Source organism: Gouania willdenowi, chromosome 18 (genome assembly GCF_900634775.1).
Source record: "Gouania willdenowi chromosome 18, fGouWil2.1, whole genome shotgun sequence".
NCBI lineage: Eukaryota > Metazoa > Chordata > Actinopteri > Blenniiformes > Gobiesocidae > Gouania > Gouania willdenowi.
This window is the reverse complement of record NC_041061.1, coordinates 19,057,867-19,083,301: the sequence shown is the minus strand read 5'-3', so window position 1 is coordinate 19,083,301 and position 25,435 is coordinate 19,057,867. Positions and strand designations below refer to the sequence as shown.

Genomic DNA, 25,435 nt, shown 5'->3' with positions numbered 1-25,435 from the left:
CCTTGCTTTGTTGGACAAATACAAATAATGACTATTCTGAATAAATACAGTTTTAAACACATTAACAGTATTGATTTTACTGTTAAAATTATTCCTTTAAGCCATATTTGTGAGATATTTTGGACGTGCTGCATCTGCAACACTGAAGTCAGAGTTTTAAACTGGAAGTGCAGAGTTCCGAGGGTCCTTGAACGCAGCATGAGTGAGTAGATTATCATCAGCAGCAGCACGTGTTACAGCAGGTGATGCTCATTCCCTTTGATTGGCCACACCCACTGAAGCTGTGGATGCAGTGACTCATTCTTTCTGAGCTGTAACGGCTGCTGTGAGACCTCGGTCTAGTGACCAACAAACGTCCTGGTTTTCAGAGTTACGTCCTGTGTCCTCGTAGATTTCACCCCAACCATTGGTTTTTCAAAAGTTCAGTCCTGTTTGTCCCGTTTATTAATAAATAAACATCTGATGTCGCTGACAAAGACCCTTTAATGTCAGTCAAACTAAAATCTAGACATCGATCGACCCTGGACGTGGATCAACCCTAGACATCCATCAACTCTGTCGTGGATCAACGCTGGTCGTCGTTCTCAATTCGTCGCACAGTGAGAATCGTTTTTATTAAACCAAGGGTGTCAAACTAATTTCACATCAGGGTCAGACATATAAAATAATTATCTGTAAATAAATGGTATTTTTTAGTGCACATTAATAATAAATTAAGATGTTTAGTGTCATTTAACTCTCCTTTTACAACCTAAAACTAACCTAAAACCTAAATTAATGTTTTCTCATAAGTTTGACACTCTTGGTTTTGTGGTTTTAAGCTCCTCCCTCTGACCTCATTAAATAATCAATAATAATTATTTTTATTTAAAAAGTGCCTTTCAGGCCACTTAAAAACACTACAATAAAAACCAGATAGTAAAATAAGTCAATATTAGTTTGTAGTGTACATGTTAATTTAGTCTCATACTGTTGTTGCTGAGTCATGGTTTTAGTAACAAATAAAATCCAAACATTGCTGTAGTTAATTATAGATGACATCATTTTTTCGGTCTTAAATTAATGTTGACGAATTTATACCAAAACTTGACAAATTTTTACTGTGTGCCACTTAAATGGAGTCATGATTTGTTCATTCATAAAAAAACAAACACCTGTGAGATTAAAAATGATTTAGCATTAACTAATATATCTGAACAAACTATAACATTTTTAAAAAACTGGGAAAATGCTATATCATTAGTTTTGAGAATAATTGCGAATTGCGAAGTTGATGGTTTACAAATTTTCAAGAATTGACCATTTTCAGAAGAATTCCACATTTATAGAAGAATTTAGAGAACCATGTATGAAGACTAAAAATTTGACGGGGAAATCTAAAAAAAACAATTGTTCCATCACAGCATCCAGACCAGTGATGGGAGCTCACGCCCACATAGACTGAGAAGGACCAGGACCAGCCTCTCCAAGACCTGAGTCACATGATGTGGATTCATCTATTGTGCTGGTTTTATTATTGTAGTGTAGCTATGTTGTGATGATCTATTGTATCTGTTAAATCTGTTCCAGTTGAATATTTCTGTTGTACAGGAAAATGTTACACTTTGTTCCAGATAATGTTCAAATATTCTACTGTTCCAGCTAATGTTAAAATATTCTACTGTTCCAGCTAATGTTAAAACTATCTATTATACCAGTAAATGTAAAGTAAAGTAAAGTAAGGTTTTATATTTCTATTGTACCAGTTTATAGAACAATCTGTTCTAACTAACATTAAAATAATCTAATGGACAGATGTTAAAATCTGCTCTGACTGGGGTCATATATTTACTCATAGTGTTGACTTTGCTGACTCTGCTGGTTTTAAACATGGATCCTCCATGCTTCTTGGACTCTGAGGTCACCTGTTACCCAAAGTGGATCACCTGCATAGCTACAGACTCTACTGATCAACCCTTGTTAACCCTGATTTTAATGTTTTAGATTTTGCTGAAACGGTACTTGGACCTGCTGCTTTTGCTGTCAGCGTCTCCAGTTTATATTGTTTAATCTACAACCAGGTCATTTTTCTGTTCTGATCACTGTTCATGTCCTTTTTACATTAACCAGATCAATAACCCAGGTCCTTTTTGCATTGGTCCCTTATATAAAGGGTCTTTTTTGCATTGGTCCCATGTACAACCAGGTCATTTGTGCATTTTTTTTTATTTGAATCATACCAGCGTAGCATCAATTAACATACAGATAAAGCATCTGTGACCAACATTGATTTTTGTTATTGATCTTGAGGATTGCAGTAAAAAGTACAATCCATAGAGTCTGGATGAGGTTCAAACCTTCCTCCTGTTGTTGCTGATCATCACATTCAGAGAGAGTTTGATGGCTGTACTCGTAATGAGTGAGTATACAGTAACTCTCTGAGCTAATGCATGATCACAGCTTCCACCAGACCTCTCTACAGTGTCCATGTTGGAAAAATTCAAGAGTGACTACAGCTCATTCAAGACCACAACGACTAAAGTGCAGCAAACCGTAAGAACGTCACAGCTCTGATTTGTTTGTATTTTCATTAATTATTTGGAAATTAACTGTATTTGTGTCTCTTTTAAAAAGTGTCATTAAAACCAGTAGGGATGTAACGATTAATCGTAAGGCAGTTAAAAATCGATTCATAGGTATCACGGTTAATATCGATTTTCTGAAAATTGAATCGCAGTACTTTTTTTAACCAGCAGTGGTTATCCACAAGTGTAGGCGGCGGGCGGAGTCTGCTAATAGTTTCTTTCTGGCCGCCTTCTACTCTTAAATATGTTAATAAATGATTCATTACCCCTTAAGCACCGAAAGAATATCTGTAATATTACTTGAATATCTGTAAAAGTCACGTTTTTCTATTAGCTCTGTCTGCTAGCATAGCTTCTCTTCTTCACTGCAAGATATCTGCATGCCAACCGACCACTGTGTTACCAGCGGCATCTGCTGGTCCAAACAAATCTGACGTAAATCAGTTTGTTCACGGTTTTTTTTTTTTTTTTAAAGTCCAATTGTTATGGCACAAAATACATTTTCAGTTGCACTTTTAAAAGAAAAAGAACTATTATGCAGTTTTGCATTGTTTATTTTAGAACCAGAATTTAAATTAATAGGCTTCATTTTCATTTGTATTATTCCTTTATTTATTTCATTCAATATTTATTTTTAGTTAAATTGCATTGTTTTGAATAGTTTATCAAGGAATTCTTTTGACAATGAAAAATAAAAGGAAAATAGTACAGTATTTTCTAGTTTTTTTCCCCAAAAAAAAAATTGTCTACAGTCCCATTTTGTAAAATAAATTGTGAGAGAATCGTATCGTGAACCCAGTATCGTGAATCGAATTGTATCGGGAGTTGAATGAATCGTTACATCCTTAAAAACCAGTGATGGTGCCACTGAGTCGACCCATCACCACAGTCTGGAGTCCCAACAGCCTGATCACCTGCTTCACCATCACCTTCAGTGTCTGACACACTCAGAGGTAGGTGCAGCCCCTTCTGTTGTAGTATGTTCTTGGTGATACCACGAGAACTAAATGAATGTTTGACAGTAATCCAAGTCCCATTAAGTGTTTTTTTAACTTTGTCTTCCAGTCAAAAAAGGATGTGTCCAAGGTGATGCTCCAGATGCAAACATCTGATGTGAAGCAGCAGGAGCTGATTTGTGCACAGCAGGTAAGGCTCTAATAGTTTGTTTTTCTCAAAGTTGCTTACATTTCCACTTTTATTAGGTTATTTATTTCAGGCTGTGATTATTTTAATTGAACTTTAGTAATTGAGAATGCAATTGCAATTGACTTTCTGAGGATACATACTTTGTAAAGGAGATCATTCATTGTAATATAAAAAGTTATTTTGTTGAAAGTGGTTTTTGGAGGAAAAAGTCATTCCTCTGTATTTCTCAGCAACTCAACAGCAATGGGAGCGCTCAGTGAGCTACTGCTGCTTTTCTCTAACTTTCACTTTTACAGAACCCAGACAGGAAATGTGATTATTTCCAGGAAACAGTTAATCATTTATTGAGAGAGGTGTTTTTTTTTTGTCCAGTTTTTCATGAAAATAAACAAATTTTAATATCACTTTGCTTATAAGTACTGTTATATTTTTGACTATTTAGAACATTGTGAAGGCACGAGCCTGTGTGATGGTGGTGTGATTGGTACGTTCATGGTGGTAAGCCTGGCTCTGTGCGTCAGTTCTACATGTGTCATGTCTGATTGAAAGCATGTTTCTTTGTACTATTATAACGTAGTGTTGGTATGGGTTATGTTTTAATCAATCAATCAATCTTTTATTTGTATAGCGCCAAATCATAACCAATGGTATCTCAAGACACTTTACAGTAGAGCAGTCTTAAGGACGGACTCTTCATTTTATGAATACACACATATGCATATATACGTATATACACATACATATGTATCCCACACCCAACATGAATTCATCATGGCGGCAAGGAAAACCTTCTGTTAAGCAGCAGGAACCTTGTGTGGATCCCATTCCTATGATGAACAGCCATCCACGTTATGCTGTGTTGGGTGTGTGCAGAGGAAAGTGTGGAGACAGAGTTGTTGAGACTCCGTAACTCTACACTGAGGATCCCACGGACCTGCAAGACAAAAGCCAGAAGGAGTACAGGAGCAAACACACAAGGGAAGAAGCAGACATAGAGGGAGTGTTAGAGAGAGGAATGGGACCCTCTCTAACCTAAATGACCTCTCTCTTAACGCCCTCTCCAACCTCTCTCCAACCGAGCATGCCAGACCCCCCCGGCAGTCTATGCCTATTGCATCTTTACTATGAGCTATGAGCTGGTTCCTAACTAAAAGCTTTACCAAAGAGGAATGTTTTGAGCCTAACCTTAAAGGTAGAGAGGGTGTCTGCCCCCCGAACCGTGGTTGGTAGATGGTTCCAGAGAAGTGGGGCCTGATAACTGAAAGCTCTTTCTCCTATACTACTTCTAGAGACAAATGAAACAACGAGTAGGCCAGCATTTTGAGAGCGTAGTGTTCTGGGGGGATTGTATGGCACTACAAGCTCCTTGAGATAGACTGGTGCCTGTCCATTTAGGGCTTTATAAGTGAGAAGAAGAATCTTGAATTCTATTCTATATTTTATGGGAAGCCAATGCAGAGAGGCTAATACAGGAGTAATGTGATCTCTTCTCCTAGTTTTAGTCAGTACACGTGCTGCAGCATTTTGAACCAGCTGAAGTGTCTTAAGCGACTTGCTCGGGCAGCCTGCGAAAAGAGAATTACAATAATCCAGTCGAGAGGTAACAAAAGCATGGACTAGCTGTTTGAGCAGTAGTTCTAAGTTGTTAGTATGAATTAAGTGTTTATTCACCACTTGCTCTCAGAGGAGACGGACGCTATTTTTTTCCCTCTCCCAATTTTTCCCTGCTTGCTGCTCTTTTGTCTTGTTTTGTTTTGTTCAAATCTAACAGGAGCCTCTATCAGCATCCCAATCCTGAATCTAATCATGGAATTGATTATCTGGTCTTTCTTCGCTTTTGGTCAAATTTCTCTATTAGAAGGACGGGAAATGGGAGAGTTCACAAGTCCTGAGGATGTGGAAGACATCCATCACCAGATTGGAATGTATGATATTGGGTCTTATGCTGATTGGATCTGGCATTTTCCTGAATTATCGCAAAAAATTGGATTACGTTGGCAGTCTCACAGGATATGGCCACACTATTGGATTACTTATCGAACTGACCAGGAACAGTAGGGTTGGCAGCCATGTTATGGCTAGCCCGTCTCAAAACACCTTCTCTATTCTCATTCGCCCCCCCCCCCCCTGAATGAGCAGCCTGTGGTCTGTTTTCTTCTCTCCAAACTCTCCAAGGACGGAATGTTGATAAGACGCTCTGACCTTTCCCTCACTTTTCATGTACACCTGGTCCCGGCTCTGCCAACGAACTCTCGAGGTCATCTCTATGTGAGAGTCAGCAGCAGAGTCTGAGTAAACAGGCTTATCTCAACGAACACTTTCACTCCCCCTACATCACTACATATCCTATATTGTCACTGTCTCTTCTGGCTCCAACCCTCCTCCCTCCCAGCGGTTGGTCAGTAGGAGGCGCGCCATAAGGGCAGCACCACACTGTGGCTGACCTGCGAACTACCCATCCTAAAGACCCATCCCCTGTGCTAACATGCTGTTGTATTGAATTGAATGTTGTGTTTGTGGGTTTCTGTCGCAATGTTGCTGAAGAGTTTTTTTTCATGATCCCAAACTCTGCCCCTCTCTACAAGGGCCTAGTTTGGTTTGTGCCTTTTTTTATCTCTTCTTCCTCCCCATCGTTTGTTATCCCATTTCTCATCTGAATAAGGGGCGCCGCCCTGGTGGCGAACCACAGTTCTCCCGCTCCTGTGCTCCCATGTTTATGATTGTCTTTTCATGTTTTCTTGGATGGGATGAAACTGAAATGTGATTTCGTTGCTCTGTAACATGTGCAATGACAAATAAACTCATCTCATCTCATCTTTATTCAGGCTGCTGGTTGGTTGGGTTGGTTCAGTGACAGGATGTAATGTCATGCTGGGTATTTCACAACGGAAGCAGCCTGTGGGTTTCTGCAGTTAAAGATGTTTTATAACTGGAAATGTTACATAAAGATGGTTAGCAGTAACTTAATATAAGACTGGTATGTTTAAGTTACTGTGAATTCTGTGTTTTATATGTTAATAGTGTGAATGAGAAGAAATGTGATATTAACAATTGAATTATTTTCTCTGTGAATATATTTTATATTAAGTTGATAATGTTACTTTACATAAATGAAGTTAATTTACGTTTGTTATTCTTTATTATTGTAAATGAATTTTGTTATTATGTCTTTATATAAACCACACACACACACACAAACCAAGTAAAGAAGAAGTTGAGTGTGAAACCTCTCTGCTCTTTTCTTCATCATACTTTAGAACAGTGGCATTAAGTGGTGTTCTGGCCGACACCCTGGTGTGAACCTAGTGCACAACACAGAACCAGTGCCTATCCTGAGCTATCATCATTATCTCCACTACATAAATACTGCTGCACATGATCAAGTTTTCAGTGAATCATTGTATCAAATGTTTTTAAGTGTTGCAGATTGGGTGCTTGAGTTGTGTTATGTTATATGTAATGTAATGTGTAAGATACATTTTTAAAAACGCAAGGTGGATGTTCATAAAATATGACATTTGTTACATTTTACAATAATGTTATGTTATATAATTAGTTAAAAGTATTTTTTTTGTAGCCAGGAAAAGAGGAAGATGATAATTTTCTATGAAATGTGATAACATGAAACAAATAATTAAATTAGGAGAAATAAAGTGTTGCATGAAACTTTAACATTTCCTACCTTTCTAAGTTACTGTAAACCTTCCTTATTATCTTATCCTCTAATTAAAGTGAAACTGTGAACATTTGTTTTATAGGAAGTGCTTTTTTCTATTTTTTTCTCCTTTTTATGAAAAAATAAATAAATAAATAAAAGAAAAAGAAATAAAAAGAAGTGTTTTTCTAACTGGTAGTTCTTCAGACTTTTCAGTATCTATGAAGTATCTCACAGTTTCAGAAGGGTTGGTGACCTCTGCTCTAAAATCTGTCTGTACAATAAAAGCAAAGAAGTAACATTGAAAGTGATTCATAATATAAACCCAACTAACCTGTATTTAAAATTACGCCTTTTGTAACTTGTTCTCAGAATCGATAACTCACCAATTCTGTGAATGTTTGTGTGTTTGACTGTTTTGGATGGATGTTGGAAATATATTTGTTAAAAACCTGCAGTGACAAAATAAGGATAAAAAAGAAGGCTGCAACTCTATTAAACTGTGGAGAAAATGTAAATAGTAAATTAAAACATATTTCATTCATAAATCTATATGGACTAAAACAGAATCTAAAATCACAGTATTTCACATTGAAATAAAACATTACTTTAACATTCTACAAGGTAACAAAAACAAGAAATGAAAAAAACGGCTTCACGTCACGGTCAGTGACACATTAATTTCACAACGCAACGAATCGATGATGAAATTTGTTGACAACGATTTCATCAATTCGTTGTTGCAGATTTACTAAAATGTTAAACGCAAAAATAAATTAAGAAACAGTGATTTCACATAGAAGGGTATCCCTAAACTTTATGCCAAAACATGTTAATCCCAATTTATGCAATGTTAACATGTGATTTCATGTTCAGAACACCCTAAAGCAGTGGTTTTCTAACTGTTTTGGCTCTAGTACCCCCTCTCTCTTATTTGTAAATAAGTGGAAAGAATCAGTGTTTAGTTCAGTGGTTCCCAAGGTTTTTTGGATTGTGACCCCATTTTTTTTTTATGCATTTAGTTGAACTAGATTCACAAAATGAAATGTAGTTGTTTCAGATTGCGTGTTATAATTTAAAAAACGATTTAGATTTTTCCGGAATTTCAAGTGACCCCATTTAAATTCCAGTCCCAACCCCAAGGTTGAAAAACACTGATTTCTCTCTCTCTCCCCCGCCCCCCTTTCTACTGAAATACAAAAAATAAATCAATATTTCAATAAAATATAACATAAGTGTTTTTTTGTTTCTAAAGAAAGAGATTGTTTTGGAATATAGAGCAAATAAATGAATCTAAATTAATTTTATTGTATTTTCAGTGCTTCCCTTACCAATTAATTTACAAAATCTATGGCAGCGCCCCTGTGTGGGAATCAAATAATACCCCTCTATAACCATGCTTTCCCGATAAGATACGATTCACGATACTGGGTTCACGATACGATTCTCTCAAGATTTATTTTACAAAATGGGACTGGAGACAAATGATGACTAAACTAGAAAAAACTGTACAATTTGCCTTTTTTTTTTCATTGTCAAAAGAATCCCTTGATAAACTATTCAAAACAATGCAATTTAACTAAAAATAAATCTTGAATTAAATAAGTAAAGGAATAATACAAATGAAGAAGAAGCCTATTAATTTAAATTCTGGTTCTATAGTAAACAATGCAAAACTACATAATAGTTCTTTTTCTTTTTAAAAGTACAACTGAAAATGTATTTTGTGCCTTAACAATTGGATTTTAAAAAAAAAGTAATTGCCCTGTATTTACGTCAGATATTTGTTTGGACCAGCAGAGGGCGCTGGTAACCCAGTGGTCGGTTGCCATGCAGATATTCTGTGCAGTGAAGAAGAGAAGCTATGCGAGCAGACAGAGCTAATAAAAAAACCGTGACTTTTACAGATATTTACGTAATAATACAGATATTTTTTGGTGCTCAAGAGGCAAGGAATTATTTATGAACATATTTAAGAGTAGAAGGCGGCCAGAAAGAAAGTATTAGCAGACTCCGCCTGCCGTCTACACTTCTGGATTGCTCGTTAAAAAAAGTACTGCGATTCAATTTTCAAAAAATCGATATCAACCGTGATACCTATGAATCGATTTTTAACTTCCTTACGATTAATCGTTACATCCTTATTAAATAACTTTTATCAATTACTCATTGAATCATAATTTTACCTCCCACCCCTCCGACTTGGTTTCACCTAGTGACATCACCAATGACATCACTGGAGATGTCACCCAGGATATAAATACAGGAAATGATAGGCTCCGCCCTCCTGTAGTCCCTGGAACTCATGGTGGACAAGGTAAGAAACAAAGAACACAGTGCCATGAATGAATTAACTAATACTCAACAATTAATTAGCAATGCTAAATTAGTACAACATTTTAAATTGATGGAACAAATGGTGTGTTCTCACCCACTTTGTCACAGAACTATTTTCATAATATGTTTAATGGAAAGACAGTTTGATCACTCTTTTGTATCTGGCTCAGTCACATGAGCTCCACACACACTAATCCAGCACTGTTTCACTAACAGCAGCAGTAAATCATTAAGTCTTCCTTCTCCTCCTCATCTCTAATGACCACAGAAATAGTCCATTTAAGACGATAGTCCATTATTTTGTTCAACCACTGCGTTGCATTGGGCTACAAACATGTCAGATCATGTCAAAGGTGATACAAAGTGGTATAACTGCTACTAAAAGTGGAACTGATTGTGAGCGCTCTTCGGTTTATCTATATACTGGATTATCTATATACTGAATGTAAAGATATTAACTGAGATATTAACTTGCCTTTGCTATGTTTGTTTTGAGATAGTTTGAGAGGGAGGAGCTTATATTCTTATGTAGGGTAGGAGGAGCCAGGATTTTAAGGAGGAGTTTCATCTGCTCTGCAGAGAACATCAGGCTGTTTATATGATTTGAAGTTCCATCACCTCGCAGAAGAAGTTCTCATTACAGCACATATTGATCTTCAGAGCCTCAGAATGGTTTATTCTTCTTCTATATTATGTAAGTCAAAGTTTCGTGGAGGAATATTTTTTTATATATAAAAAAGCTAAGATAAATGGGGATGAGATGTTTTCTGATACATTGTGTTTTAATCAATTGTTTGGTTTTAGTTTGCGGATTTTTATTATTTATCTTTGAAAATAACAGATAAAAGTAAAATATATTTTTAAGGTAGGCACTCATTAACTACCGTACGTTGTTCTTACTTACATTTATTATTGCTAATAAATTGAAATAAATTATTGTTTTTAATATTAATTAAAAAGGCCTTGCATTTCAAAGATTTTTTCTGCATTTTCTCAATCTATAGACTCTAAAAAATATTTTTTTTGTTCATACATTATAATTTATAAACAAATTAAATTGTGTTTACACTTTGTTGTTTATTTCATATTAACAATTCCTTGTAAAATGGCAAATGAAACAAGTTAATGATAAAAACTAATGCATCAGTCAATAGAAAATGTCTCCATAAACCATCCTCACTTTAGCTATGGGTTGTTCACAGACACAATAATAAATAATGTGCCCTGTCAATTTGTTGAACCGCTAAATAAACTACAATATAAATACATCTATTTTTCATTAAGCATCATATTGGTATACCCAAAATATCCCCTCATTTATAAAGTCAGGGATCTTGTTAATCTGTGTCACATTTGGATGTTCTATGAATCATTTTCAGGCTGTGGGAAATCATTTCACAGCAAAAATAGGAATTAGTGATTTTTTTTTTTTTTTATTATTAAAATAACATTGTGCAAATAAATTGTAGTTAAAGGATATTTTGTCACATGTGGTTATGTTGAACTGCATGAATAAATCACAAAATAATTAGCATTAGTGGAATGAGGGGCTGTTCTGGGTTTGGTGCTGGATGGATTCTTTTATTTATTTTATTTTTTATTTATTCAGTTTATTTCCGACATGGTTACATTCACTTTTTTTTTTTTTTTTTTTTTTTTTTTTGTACATGCCGAAAAAGGAGACGAGAGAAGCAGTTTGCTTATCTGGGTCCCGTCCCCTGTTTTACCATCGCAAATTTACATGGGTTTACATGTCTCTCATTCTTGATTCTAAATGACTCTTCAAGCGTTTCTGTGGACTGTACGATGTAATATATTATTTTCATACACTTTATAAATTATATATATATTCTGTTTTAAACTGTGTCTCTGTCTAACATTTTAATTAGAATAATTACATGTAAAAATGAATAATGCCTGGTTAAATTTGCTTTAGCATTTAAAACACAAGGAGAAGTGTTAAAGTAATGTAAATGCAGTTATTGCTAAAACTTCAATGAAAATAAACATTTAAATACATTTCATGAAGGAATCACCCTGTGTCTTGTGTAGGGATTAACACCTGCATATCATTGTGTCCCTGTACAGGATTAAGCAGGTTATGAATATAATTTAAGTGAATATAATTCAGTATATAATATATATCATTTAGGGATCTTTGGATTTTGGAAAATCATGATATAAAATAAGTTTATCATTATTATTATTATAGGACCACACCAAACCTCCACATTATGAGACTATTACACAACACTCACAATGTATTTGTAATGAAATGTGAACTTTACTTTTTATCTTCTCAAACACAAAATCCATCCAATTCTCCTGTCTTTGTTCATGGTTCTAGTTGTTCTGTACAGGTTACCTGTGCATATTGTTTCTGATGAAATCTGTTGGCTCTAACTTTACTCTAAGACCATCAGAGGATTTCTTTACTTATTTTAATTAAATCCCCCAAATATGAAAAACATCAGTCACTTATTATATTATTGTTTAGTCCAGCAGAGAAGGGTTTTCACTGCTGTCATCACTGTCTGTTTCTGCTCTGCAGGGAACATTAGGTAGAGGAGATCCTCCAAGCAACATGTCTATATGAAGGGTAGTTCCATCAACTAGAAAAAGAAGTCCTCATTACATCACATATAAATATTCAGAGTATCAGTCAGAATAAAAAGCGCATTAATCTACTCTATTACATCAGTCAAAGTTTCAGAGATGAATCTTTTTTCAATTTCATTTGATTTCTTTTTATTTATTCTGTCATGGTAAAGTGCACAATTTTTCACAAAAAATATTAAACTTCATTACATTCTATTGAATTAAACAAAAGCTGATAAAGATGTGGAGCAGACGTTTTCTGAGACATCAGTGGGGAATTTTGGTTTTGTACAGCAGCAGAATTTAATTGTTAGGTTATAATTTGTAACTCTAACAGCCACAGATCTCTTATTTATCTTGTCAGTGAGCAAAGTTAAACTATTCACAGTGAGCTGTCATTAACAAATCCACTTCTTTTTTTTTTTAAATAATTTGTATTAATGCTTCAGTATAATATATACAGTATAGTAATGAATAAAAGACTTGCATTTTAAAATAGCTTTAAATCTATAGACTTTAATGAATTAATTTCTCATTGTAATTCATGAAGAAGCAGAATAATGTTTACACTTTATTTCATACAAACAAATCTCTAGCAAATTAAAAGTATATGTTAAATTATTAATGATCAAAACAAATGCATCGCTGCCTCTCTTAAATCATTCTTATTTTAACTTGTGTGTTGTTCACAGACACTAATTCATTGTTTACATAAAATAAGATATTTGGAGGTGGTTTGGTGCTGAATGGATTTTTTGTGTAAATTACTCTTAAAGCATATCTGTGGACTCTGTATGATTTTTTTCACACCATATTTATTCTCTTTAAACTCTGCTTCTGTCTAAAATGTACAATATTAATCACTTAAATAATTACATGTAAGAATAAATAATGCATGGTTGATTGAACTTCGGCTTTTGAAGAATAAAAGAAAAGACAAGTTTTGTATTTTCTAAACAAATGTTAGTGCATATAATTGTTAAAAATGATATAAACTAAACTTATTTAAAGAACCATCCTGCTTCCTGTGTAGGGATTGGCACCTGCAGATTCTTGTGACCATTACAGGATTAGGCAGGTTATAATTAGGGAAAAAAGCACAAATATATTTTATTGAATAGCTAATAAATGAACTGCATGCTCATTATTACAAAGTTACATTGAATGATGCAAACATTAAACACAAACTCAAACAACATTGAAAAAAATCCCATCAGTTCTAAGTCAACAAAAAAATGTTTACAGGTAAAGATTTATGAGCAACAGGATTGTAAATATAAGATACATAACATGTGAAACAGTGCTGATAAGAATAATCAAAAGTATGAATCAAAGATAACAAATATTGAAAATCAAATATATTATTGACAATTCTCAATTTAGTTTAATTTCAAAGCCACACCATCACTACAGTTTTACTAATAGTCTTTTTCTTGTGTGGGAAGTTTTTATAAAATGTACAAATATATTACTAACCAAATAAGTCATTGGGCAGATCTACAAATTCAGTATTTTCAAAATCATAAAATACTTTGTCGACCAAACCAGAAACACCTTATAGTGGTAGAGCTCAGACCACACCTTGTAAAAAGGACCCACAAAAGATTTGTGTATGAATTTAACTCTGGACATACTGATTAAGATTTACTCATCTTCAAGGGACGACACCTGGTCTTGATGTGGTGTTTTTTTGTGGTTGTAAATCTGGATCCTTGAGTTTAAATGACTCTTTAAGACTTTCTTCTGCCTGTTTGTATGAAATATTATACCAGGATTCTGGTATTTCAGCACGCTCTGCATTATTTTTCATAGCAAAGTCTTGATTGTACTTTGTCATGACATATTTCCAGTAGTCTGATGCCTCCAGACTCACATCAGGAGAAATTTTCCAGTCTGGGAAAATCTTCTTGTAATCCTTGTAAGGGTGAGGTTGGTCATTTGTTTGTTGGCAACATAATTTTTTATCACTGATCACAGAAGAAGAGCAGATGTCAGTGACAAGTTTCTGTGTGGCAACCCTCCTATTTGTACCCAGACCTTGTGGCCGATGCAAAGATGCCCAGTGTTCAGTGTGAGCTTTTCCTCCTGCATCACAGGGCGTTGCACAGAACGGACACTGTTTACTACATCCAGTCACTCTGGTGAAAAGCTCATTCTGGGGCTTCATGTGAAGATTCTCTAACTTAGTTTGGATGTTTGTGTTTTGGAACTTGTCCTTGAAATCTTGTTTCATGTCCTTCAAACACTTTGTGAGTGAATCTGCAAATTGCTCCTGGTTTGCATTGTTCAGGATCATAAAAGCACCAAGAGCATCTTGGGAAATGGCCAGTTTAGCTTCAAGTTCTCTGCAGATATTTTCAACAAATGACTTTAAATTTTCATTTTTGTTCTTTGAAACATTTTTGATGGCATCTTCAATGCTACTGATGATTGATTCAAGAAGTTGGTCCTCAAACTCAGAAAGTTTGGAGCAGGTTGAAAAATGTTTTTCTATTTGTTGGAGAATCCAGAACTTTACATAATGTTCATATTCTTTGTTGTATGCATGATATTCAAGAAAATTTTCCCTTGAAAGCAAATCCAGTAAAATTGAATACTGAAAGTCGATTCGTGTGCTAAACTCCTGACATGTCAGCATCTCATCAGTGATATTGAGGCCCAGTACACGATTGACACGGTCTTCCACAGCAGGCTTCAGACACTGATCTGCAAACTCTTCAGCCTTCTTCTGGCACTGGTCCCGTTTATGGAAGACATCTTTGAAATCTGCACAAAACTTTTCCTTGTTTTTCATCAAACATCTGTATGGATCATTGGTTTGAAGAAAACTCTGATGCAGTTCCTGAAATTTTCTGGCTGCAAATCCACAGATGTACTGTTTCAGATAAACTTCAAATACAATGTCTGTCTGAACATCTTTGTCATTTTGTAGACGTTCATCAATGATGTTCAATATCTCCTGAATGTAATCATCGTGGTAGTCACTTTTTTTGGCCATTTTCTCATTTATAGACATTGTGCAAGCTTCAATGATGCTGTCTGCTCTCTGTTGTAAATATATTTTGTCTTGTGCATTTATTAATGTCTTTACTTTATCTGCAATGTTCCACCTAGTTTTTTCAGGTTTGTATTTGAATGGTTTCAGTCCACAATCTTCACATCTTTTCTGACTCAGCAGTGCATTTGCATGGCTCCCTTTGTGTGAAATATTATTTCTGAGGCAATGGGATACCTTGGTAAAAATATCTGTGGTTTTCAGTTCAGAAAATTGTATTGTTTCCAGAGTTTCTTTCCACATTTGCTCAAATTCTTCATTCAGACGTTGATCAGTCATGTTGTGTTTTTTCTTTCGACATTCATCAATCAGTGCACACACTGCTTTTTCAATTACTTTGGTGTGGTTTTCCTTAATTCGGTCATTTTCCACCATTCCCTGTCTGTTTGCTGCTGCTGAGAGCTGATAAAGGACAGAGTTTTGCAATTCTCGTCTAAGACTCTTAGCACTGTTTTCAAATTCTGCTCTATGTCCTTCCACCAGGTGGACATGACCCTCAGTTTGAGTGAAGTACTTTGTTAGGATATCCAGAAGTTTTTCCTCCCATTGACACAGTGCTATCATAGCATCAGTTTTCAGACTTGAGTGTAATTCTTCCATCCCAGATGTTTGAGCTTCTAAATCAACATTTCCAAAGTTGGATATTTTGGTCTCTGCATTTGTGCCCCAGATGTACATTTCTTTTTTGAACTCCCATTCCCATTTGTTGAACTCTGTACAAAGTCTCATGTAGGCGTCGGCTACAAGGCTGTTTCTGAAGCTAAAGATGAAGTTTTCATGCTTTACTGCATTCCACAAGCTTCTCATCCACTCTTTGAAGTCACTGATATCATTCTTTGAATAATTGCTCTTTCCCAGGAGTTGGATGATATTTTTCTTAAGCTCATATACAGCTTCACTGTACCCTGCATTGACTGGAGCCATTGGTGGGTTTCCATTCCAGAGTCCAGGCATGTAGCAGTTCCCAGTGTCTGGATTGTACTCCATCACATCAGTGAAGCTCTTGTTTTCTTCTTTCTTTTCCATTCTAGCTGCTGCCTGGGTCATCTCATTCAGCTGTTGTAGAAGCAGTTTGCGGTCTCGTAAGTTCTTCTCATGGGCTGACACATCAGACACATTCTGGTGAACAAAGTGACATTTAGGCTTTTTTCCCACCTCCTTCATCCTGAGAAATGCATGCACCACTATTTGAAGGATGTCCTTCATTTCAGTTAAATTCTCCATTGCAATGTATACAATAGTTAAATCACTCAGCCCCACAACAAGTGTTGCAAGCTCATTGTTGTGCTCATAGCTATTGTCTAGTTGTGCATGCTCAGGTGACTTTAGGCCCTCAGTGTCAATGATCACAATGAAGTCACAGTCTAACTTTGTCTTAAACTCTTCATGGACTTTGATGAGCAACATGAAGGCTCCTCGAGTGCATCGACCACTGCTGACTGCAAACTGCACTCCAAACATGGTGTTAAGGAGAGTGGACTTTCCTGTGCTCTGAACTCCAAGTACTGTGACCACCAGTATCTTGTTCTTGGGAGAAACCATTTCATTAAGCTGAGAGAGAACATCACTGACCCATTGAAGGGGTATGTTGGATGCATCTCCATCCACAAGTTCAAGAGGAAATCCATCCAGTAACAACTGTGCACACAGTTCAGGTAAATTATTCAGTTGTTGTCGGAATAGATCTGTTTCCGGAAGGAACCGTGAAGCTTCGTAGATCTGACCCATTTCACGAAAAAAGTGTTCAATCCCCAATGAACTGTTGGTCAGTTGTTGGTCAAGTTGTTTGATCTCCTCTTTGTTCTCAGAGCTCTTCCATTTTTCTTTGTAGAGTTCCCTGAGTCCAGACAGTTTTTTGCGAGACATATTATCAAGGTTTATCCTCATCCACTTCAGGAAGTAGCTCCTTTCTTTTTTTTGCATTGTTAATGCCTGGATGAAGCACATCAAAGTATTTGACATGTCACAGGAGTTTTGTTTTTCTCGAAGTTTTTCTTTTTTTTCCTTCAGGTCACTTTTATACTTTTCTTTGTTTTCAAATCCAAGCTTTCGAAGGCGAAATTCTTCTTTCTCTAGACTTGTCAGTTCCTTCCATATTTGACCTTGTAATGGAAGCTGCTCCTCTTTAAATGTCAAAGGGTCTTGAATCTCTGCAGTGATGGCATCAGCATGTTTTTTTGCTGTTTGACACTTAGGAGAGTCTTCATCGACCCATATTCCCAGTTCATGGGCAATGTCAGCCATCTGCTCGATACTCATCTTTCTCTTTGTCTTGGAAATCACCTCACCAACTGCTGCCCTCAAACGTTTGACAAAATCTACATCATTTACATCTTTATTCCGAATGATGACGTTTTTTTTAGTCAGACCTAACTTTGTTGACACTTCCTTCAGAGCGCTGACCTCAAGCTGTTTGTTCATATTGTTAACCACCAAAACAATCTGGGCCTTGTGAGTTTGAGTCGACAGTAGATTACCAGTACATTTGGCATCTAACTTGTCAAGAAAAACAAAAACTGCTGCAGATGTTTGACACAAAAATGCATATTGTGTCTCAAAAGATTCAATGTCCCCACGAAGGTTAGCCACAGCCACTGGTTGACTGAAAATATCAATGTTTTTGTTGCCACAAGGAAGGTACCAAGTAATTTCAGTCAACCCATTGGATATTCTTCGTGGACTGTCACCACATTCTATGTTGTGGTGAACAAAGATGTCATGGTACTGCTGTGAGTTACTCAGCAGCTTGTTCAGGGTCTCTGACTTTGACAGGGAGCACTCACCCAGTCTCACAAAGGAGACCATTGGTAGATTAGAGAGGACTATTCTTTCTTCAGTGAAACCCTTAGACTCTGAAAGAGCTTCAGGTCTATACTGCTTTACAATGTCTCTCATAGCCCACAGCATCAATGTGCACTGTTGACTGTCACAACTAGGAAGCAGCAGAGGCACAGAAAACTGACACATTGACATCTTTAGAGCCATTTCCTGCTGAACAAACCCATCAGAACACAGAAAGAGAGCAGTGATCACATCTAAAGGATTTACCATGTCTTCTGAATTAGAGTTTTCAAGCAGGTCTTCATAATCAATTTCAGTGGTCTCTGTATCATCATCCCAGTTTGGTGTTAATGCATTCATAATTTTCAAATTTCTTGCGGTCACATTAACCATCATTAGTTTTTTCATGAAGTACCACGGAAGGTCTGATTTACTTTTGTCTGGTTCTTCATCAAATGTCCTTTCATCAATTTGAAGTATTTTGCTGAGTGACAGCTTCTCTTTGCTGTGACGTTCCAAGCCAAGATCCTTCAAAAAAGTCTTCAGGACTGTCTCTGAGGACAAAAAAAAAAAATACATGAGGCTTAATGTAAGTTTCTTTTACTTAAATACACCAACTCAACCCATTACTGTCTATTCATTATGGTGCTGTGAATGGTGGTGCCGTGAAAAGAGAAGATATAAACTTTGTATTGTTGCATATATCTGTATTATATTTGTAAATTTGTATAATTGTATTTTTATTATTGTTTGTCTTGTTTTTTTTTTTCTACTATAATGTGTCCACTTGTATTTAATCCTTATCAAATTCACTGTCTTTTACTTAATTATGTATTTTTTCCTCCTTTCTTTCTTTCTTTCTTTCTTTGTTTAGTGTTTATTCTTTTTATTTGTAATATTCTTGAGCCTCTGTAACACATGTAATTTCCCACTGGAATAAATACAGTACTTTAGATTCTGATTTAAAGGCTTTATATGTGGGCGTAAGCTTTCAATTTACATGTTGTGAATTTTTACTTCCAGCTCTAACAGATACATATACTAGAGGTTTAGTAAACTATTTTCTTTACTCGTCTTTGTAGAGCAGTGAAGATCCTTTGATTCGTAAAACTGATTTATTAGAATTATCATGACCTCATCATCACTAATAATCCAATTAGGTGCAATAGCAGCAGATGTTTAATAATAATGATATATAATGTCTAGAGTAGATCAATGTAGAATAGAGCTTCATGATTTATTAAAAAGCATATTATTAGCTTGTAATAGGAGCTTGTTTCTCCACTCTGTAATCTACGATTGACCAGAACATTCTTAATAATAACTTGTTATTATTGCTGTGTTGTCCTTCAATTGATGGTTTCTTTTCACACAATAATGAACACTCAACTATAATAAACTATATTGTTCCCTGAGCACAGATGTAAATAATCCTGAAGTCATCATTAAACATTTTAAATTCCTCATCAACCTCATGTTTTCTCCTTTGTTTGACTTTGTTTTCTGATGTTCTTGGACTCTCTGAAAGCAGCAAACTGCAGCAGTGCTGCATAAAATGCTGAAACTGTTTTTTATTTTATTTGTTTACATTTAACCATTGAAACAAACTTGCAACAGACAAATGTCACTCTAGCATCTTCAAACTGAATACTTTGCCTTTCTTCACTTTTGTGTGTATCAGCAACAGCATCCAAATACAGAGATGAAAACTCACTGTCCATCGTGTCTTCTGAAGTCTTGTCTTTTGGGCTGAAAGCTGAGGATAAATCTGTATTAGTTTGGATGTTCATAACATTCAAATAACTTCAGATCCAACATCATCTGCATGACATAAAGTTTACATGTACCAGCTGTGTTAGCGGGAGAAGGCTGTGGTAATGAAGGATCTGCTGCTTCTTCCACATCCAGGATTCCCTGTAGAACAATAGGAAATTATTTTCTGTAACTAAATACAGTATTTTCCATCGTACAGGTCTCATTTTCAGCCCAGGAGCTTCATACCTCAGACCGGCCCACTTTAGATCAAATATGATTTAGATCAGATATAATTATGATAATCATGTTTCAGTGTATTGTTCTAAAATATTTCTATTCAGTACAGGTAAGGGTTGCTTCAAAATGTAGAATTATTTCAAGATGAGCGCACATCTCCAACATTAGTCTTTACAACACGTCCTTTTCAAAAAATAGCAGAATCTACACTTGTCAATGAAGGCAGTGGTTACAAACCTTTTCTATCCATCTATTTTTCAAATCTAGAATATGATGTACAATTTGCAATCATATATTTTAGAATAGTAATACAGGTTTCTGTTAATACATTGAAAAGAAATAACATTTTCTATTTTTTTCATAATTCATTAAATGAATTTATATCAGCATCACTTATAAGAGAACTAGAATGAATGAACATGAGATCTGTAGGACATGGCCACTACACTAACTTCAGCTATAATTAATCACCTGCTTCATTTATTTAAAACAAGATGGAAAATCATATCATATGCATAGATAAATGCATTCATTATTCAATATTAATTATTCAGACAAATTGATTTTAATTCAGATTTTTTTTTTACGTGACTTTGGTAGTGTGATCAACCAAGTGTAATGATTGAGGATTGCGTGTAAACACCGGTGTCACGGACTGAGTTTACCTCGTACTGAGATCGATTATGAGCATATATGCGTACTACCAGAAAATACATTTTTGTTGCGTGCAGAAATCATACTGTTAAATAGTTATCTTTTTTTTTTTTCTATGCTTAAAATAAGGTATTTGATTAAAAAAAAGCAAATACTGGTAATTAATAGAAGTTTCTGGACTGGGGGAGAGGAGCTGGCTCATATGTGTTTACTGCAGGAAGGGAGTAAATAAAAGATACAGTGAGATTTCAAATGTAAGATATCTCAGCCAGTTTGTAATAGTATGATAAGGCATAAAGTGGCCAAATCACCACATTAGGTTTTTCCAGGAGGATCAATAGCAGCTCCAGACTCTAATGGTACGTTCACATCAAAATCATGCCTCATGTACGTAGTTGGACGCTTGTGCTCATTGAATACAGACATTTGTCATCAGCGTCGAAGATGCTCGGGACACACGTCCAACGCATCGAGGGGAGGGGCTTCTCTGTTGCTGGTGGTGTTCATACAATGGATGATATTGTGGCGATCAGTTACGTTCATAATTCACCCAGTGACTGTGATATGGTGGGAACATTGTGTTGAGAAGGTGGTGTTTCCGGTCGGATGTATTTTGGTGTGACTCAGTGTGTGCACTGTGATGTTAGAGGCTATAGAGAAGTGTAGTGACTGGAGAATAAAGTACATTTACGGTTACCTCGACTTTAACTTGTGATGCAGGCTCTGCGCTGATAATTGATGAGAACCAGACAGAAGAGATGATGAAGTAAAAAATGATTTATTGTAAACTAAATTTAAAAAAAATGGTACACAGCAGGATGGTCAAAAGGAGATCTTCCCCCGGCCGGAGAAGATGCAAGACTGACTAAAAGTTTTTTTTCACACACATTTCTACACAGATCGACAGTCCCACCCCAACAGATAGAAAGGGAGAGGAGGGGAGGAGGTCAGTTTGCCCTCCGGGGATGGCGCCACCCGGCATCGGATGTGATAGTCATGTGCGTAGATGTGCGTAGGTGTGTGTGTGTGTGTGTGTGTGTGTGTGGCCTTAAGATAAAGCTGTGTTATGGGCGTGTGGAGCATATGAGACCAACTGACCTTTCTGAGAGAGACAGACAAGAGAGAATGGAAAGTTACAACTTAAAGCATTAGATTGAGTAAGATCTATGAGTAAATATAATTTATTAATTTTGCCACCACAAAAGTTTGGAGTTAATTGCTGAACACGCCGCCTCTGACCCCCGTTCATCGGCTCTACAGTATCGAGAGTGTGGCTTGGCTTTATTTGCTCCTCTGTGCCGTTTCTGAATTCACCAGGGCTGCGCTGGGGCGAGAGTCGGTTTCAGCGCTACTCCCGTCTCTCCCGTGCCCAGTATGATGACCTGCTGACCTTCATCGACGCTCGCATCTCTTACCAGGACACCAACTACAACTCTATGCCAGCAGAAGAGCTCCTGTCCATCTGTCGCCACCTCCGACGATTTACTGATTTTCTTTTCTTGTCATTATTCTGATTATGTCACGGTTGGGGGACGCTCCTGATTGGTCGATGTGCCGTGATATGCCCCAAAAGTTAGACAATCCCAACTCCAGCGTCGGCCGCGCCGGATAAATGTCAAAAGCGTGCGCCGTGCAAAAAGTTTCAAAACGCGCCGCGGGAGGAGCGGTATGCGCCGCGGGACTTCTGACGCTCCCTAGAAGCGCGTCCACCATATATTGCCTATGTAAACCTGATGCTGTTGATGCTTTGGATGCGTTTGGTGTGAAAGTGCCATAAGGCTAAGATGCAAATTAGGAGTTTTTGCTAACTCTGGCACATTTACAATGTTATTTTTACATTTGTCCATCAATGTGCTCTGTCCCTTTCAATTTTTTATTTTTTCTATTTTAAAAAAGCCTTGACAGGTAGAACTGACATGGGAGTGGCCCGTCTGTCTACCTGCACGTTCTGATTGGCTGAGTTGTTTGAAGGGCACTTTCCTCAGCCAATAGAATGCAAACTATGCACTTGCTTTTTTTAGGAAAATTGTAATTGTCTTTGAAAGCGACTAATTTAGCGGTGCGCTCTATACCCCAGAAAATACGTTATAGGTTTTTAGAACAGAAATGTGTTTTGTGAATATCTTCTGTGTTGTAACAAACCTCCATAGTTGTCTCAGCTTCAGCCATCACACCTTCAATCCAGATTACTCAGTCAACTTCTCTCTAAAAGTAAAAAGACAGGCAATCCTTTACTACCTTACATATCTCATTAAGTAGTGGTTTACAACATTTTGTCTTGTGTACCCCCTGATCTTTTTCATCTCACCATTCCTAACCCCATTTGTTCATGTTCAGTGTGCGATTAGTCTACTTGGCCAACGTACTCAGGGTTGGGGTCAATTATAAGTGTAACTGTGTAATTGACAATTGATTACAATTAGGCCGTAATTATAATTGTAATTGTCATTTTAAAAAGCTGTCGTAATCGTAATTAAATTGTAAATGAGTTCAGATAACTGACATTGTAATTGTAATTGCCATAAAAATTGTTGATTATAATTTAACACAAAACTGATGAACCATGTTACAGTTCTATGTACAGTTCTACACATATGTAGTTAACAATTTAAATGCTTCATATCAAGGTTTTCCACATTTTACCATTTGAAAAAAATGAAATTGAGGGGAGGAAGACTGACACAAAAAAGGCTCAAACCAAAAATATTCAAATCTATATTTTCATTGATTAGGAAGCCTAACAAGGTAACCAATAGATAGGAAAGAAGTTAGATGTCAGATATATGTTATTAGTGTATTTTACAGCTGATTTAGGACCAGTTATCATAAGAGATGCTAACAGAAAGCTAACACAAGAGAAAGATTAACTTTTATTAGGTTATTTATTTCAGGATCAGTAACTGTGATTAATTTTATTTGAACTTTAGTAATTGAGAATGTAATTGTAATGTTAATGAGAATGACTAAACACGGTAAACTATTCAAAAAGATAAGTTAATTAGGGGGCCAAGCCCGCGGGGCCAGGTATGTAAGCATACGCGGTTCATAGGACCAGCGGTGAGTAGAACTGAAAGTGGAATGTATTTAAAAAAACTACCAATGCAACTTTTATAAGATGACTCCAATATTAAGTTAATACAGTCTCCTATGTGAAATGTAGCTAGTCATTGTCTCCTATTGTCAGAAGTGTGATAAAATGGCCTCTATGTCATAAAATAATCCTGTTTTAAAAGAAAATTTAATATTTTATTGGCATTTACAGCAATAGTACTGTTAGTTTGTTGTAAACTTGTCCAAAAAATAGCCTAAAAAGGAACTCGGAACATTTCCAAATTTTTTTAAATTAATTGTTAAATCTTTTCGAGTACTCTCTGCAATGTGCTCCTGTACCCAAAGGGTATGCGTACCCCTGTTTGGAAACCACAACTTTTTTGCTGTTTGATTCAGTTGAACTCAAACTATTGCGTATGTGGCCTGAACTAAAACATGTTGGCAGTAGTTCCTATATAAAGATACTTATTTTCTGTATTGTTGCCATAGACAGGATCAATGAAACTATGATTAAACTGATTTGCATCAAAAAGACAAAAATCTATCCTGAGCCAATCAAATATATCTGCGTAAGTGGTTACAAATGTTTAATATACACACAAACTAATTAACAATGAACTATTATCAGAAAACTAAAAAGTAAAAAACAAACTTGGTGAAGTCAGTATAGAGCTCTTAAGGGGCCACACCTTGGCTGGGTGCCAAGAGAGGAAGTCAGTTCTTTAAAAAAAATAAAAAAGTTTTTTTTTATTTTTTTTAACTCAAATGTTAAAGAGAATCACTAAACATGGTTTACTAATCAAAAAAATAAGTTTGGAACAGTTTTAACTGACATTTATTATCTATTGACTTAAATACAAAAGAAAAATGGCACTAGTCCTACTTTAATAAGAATAACGGAACACTACAGACAACCACATCCATCTACCATCTTACATTAGACATATCAGGTGACATAGATAAAACTTTTAATACTTCCTCTCCAAAACGTGTTATGTTCCAAACTTATAATTATTAGTTAAAAATGAAAAATTGTATATATTGTCCTGAGAAAAACCAAAGACTGCAGACTTTGTGCTGAAAGTCATGGTCAGCTATAGATACTCACCTTGTAAAGGAGATCCATTCATTGTAATATATAAAGTTATTCTGTTGAAAGTGGTTTTTGGAGGAAAAAGTCATTCCTCTGTATTTCTCAGCAACTCAACAGCAATGGGAGCGCTCAGTGAGCTGCTGCTGCTTTTCTCTAACTTTCACTTTTACAGAACCCAGACAGGAAATGTGATCATTTCCAGGAAACAGTTATTCATTTATTTAGAAAGAAGCTTTTTTTTCTGTACAGTTTTTCATGAAAATAGACACATCACTTTGTTTTTAAGTGCTGTGTTATAACTTTGATTATTTAGAACAGGGTTGTCAAACTCATTTTAGTTCAGGAGAAGTTTGCTTTTTGTTCAGCATTATTGTGTCCTAGTTTAACACTTTCACGTGTAAACATCAGTAAACAAATGGCTCCCATCCAGTTATATAACATTGTATATAAAATAAAATGAAACACAATCTGGTGCCCGCGGGCCCCAGGTAGCCCGCATGGACCATGTG

The 25,435-nt window shown here is 36.0% G+C and overlaps 1 protein-coding gene across 4 annotated transcripts in view; it reads right to left on the bottom strand.

The window, feature by feature from the left end:
• LOC114480636 (interferon-induced very large GTPase 1-like) overlaps positions 1–25,079 on the bottom strand; it is a 691,281-nt gene extending 666,202 nt beyond the window's left edge. For all 4 annotated transcript variants that reach the window (XM_028474951.1, XM_028474955.1, XM_028474953.1 and 1 more), the window contains exon 1: positions 24,942–25,079. The gene's annotated coding sequence lies outside the window, so the exon portion shown is untranslated. The remainder of the gene's footprint in view (positions 1–24,941) is intronic.
• Positions 25,080–25,435: the final 356 nt, after the last annotated feature.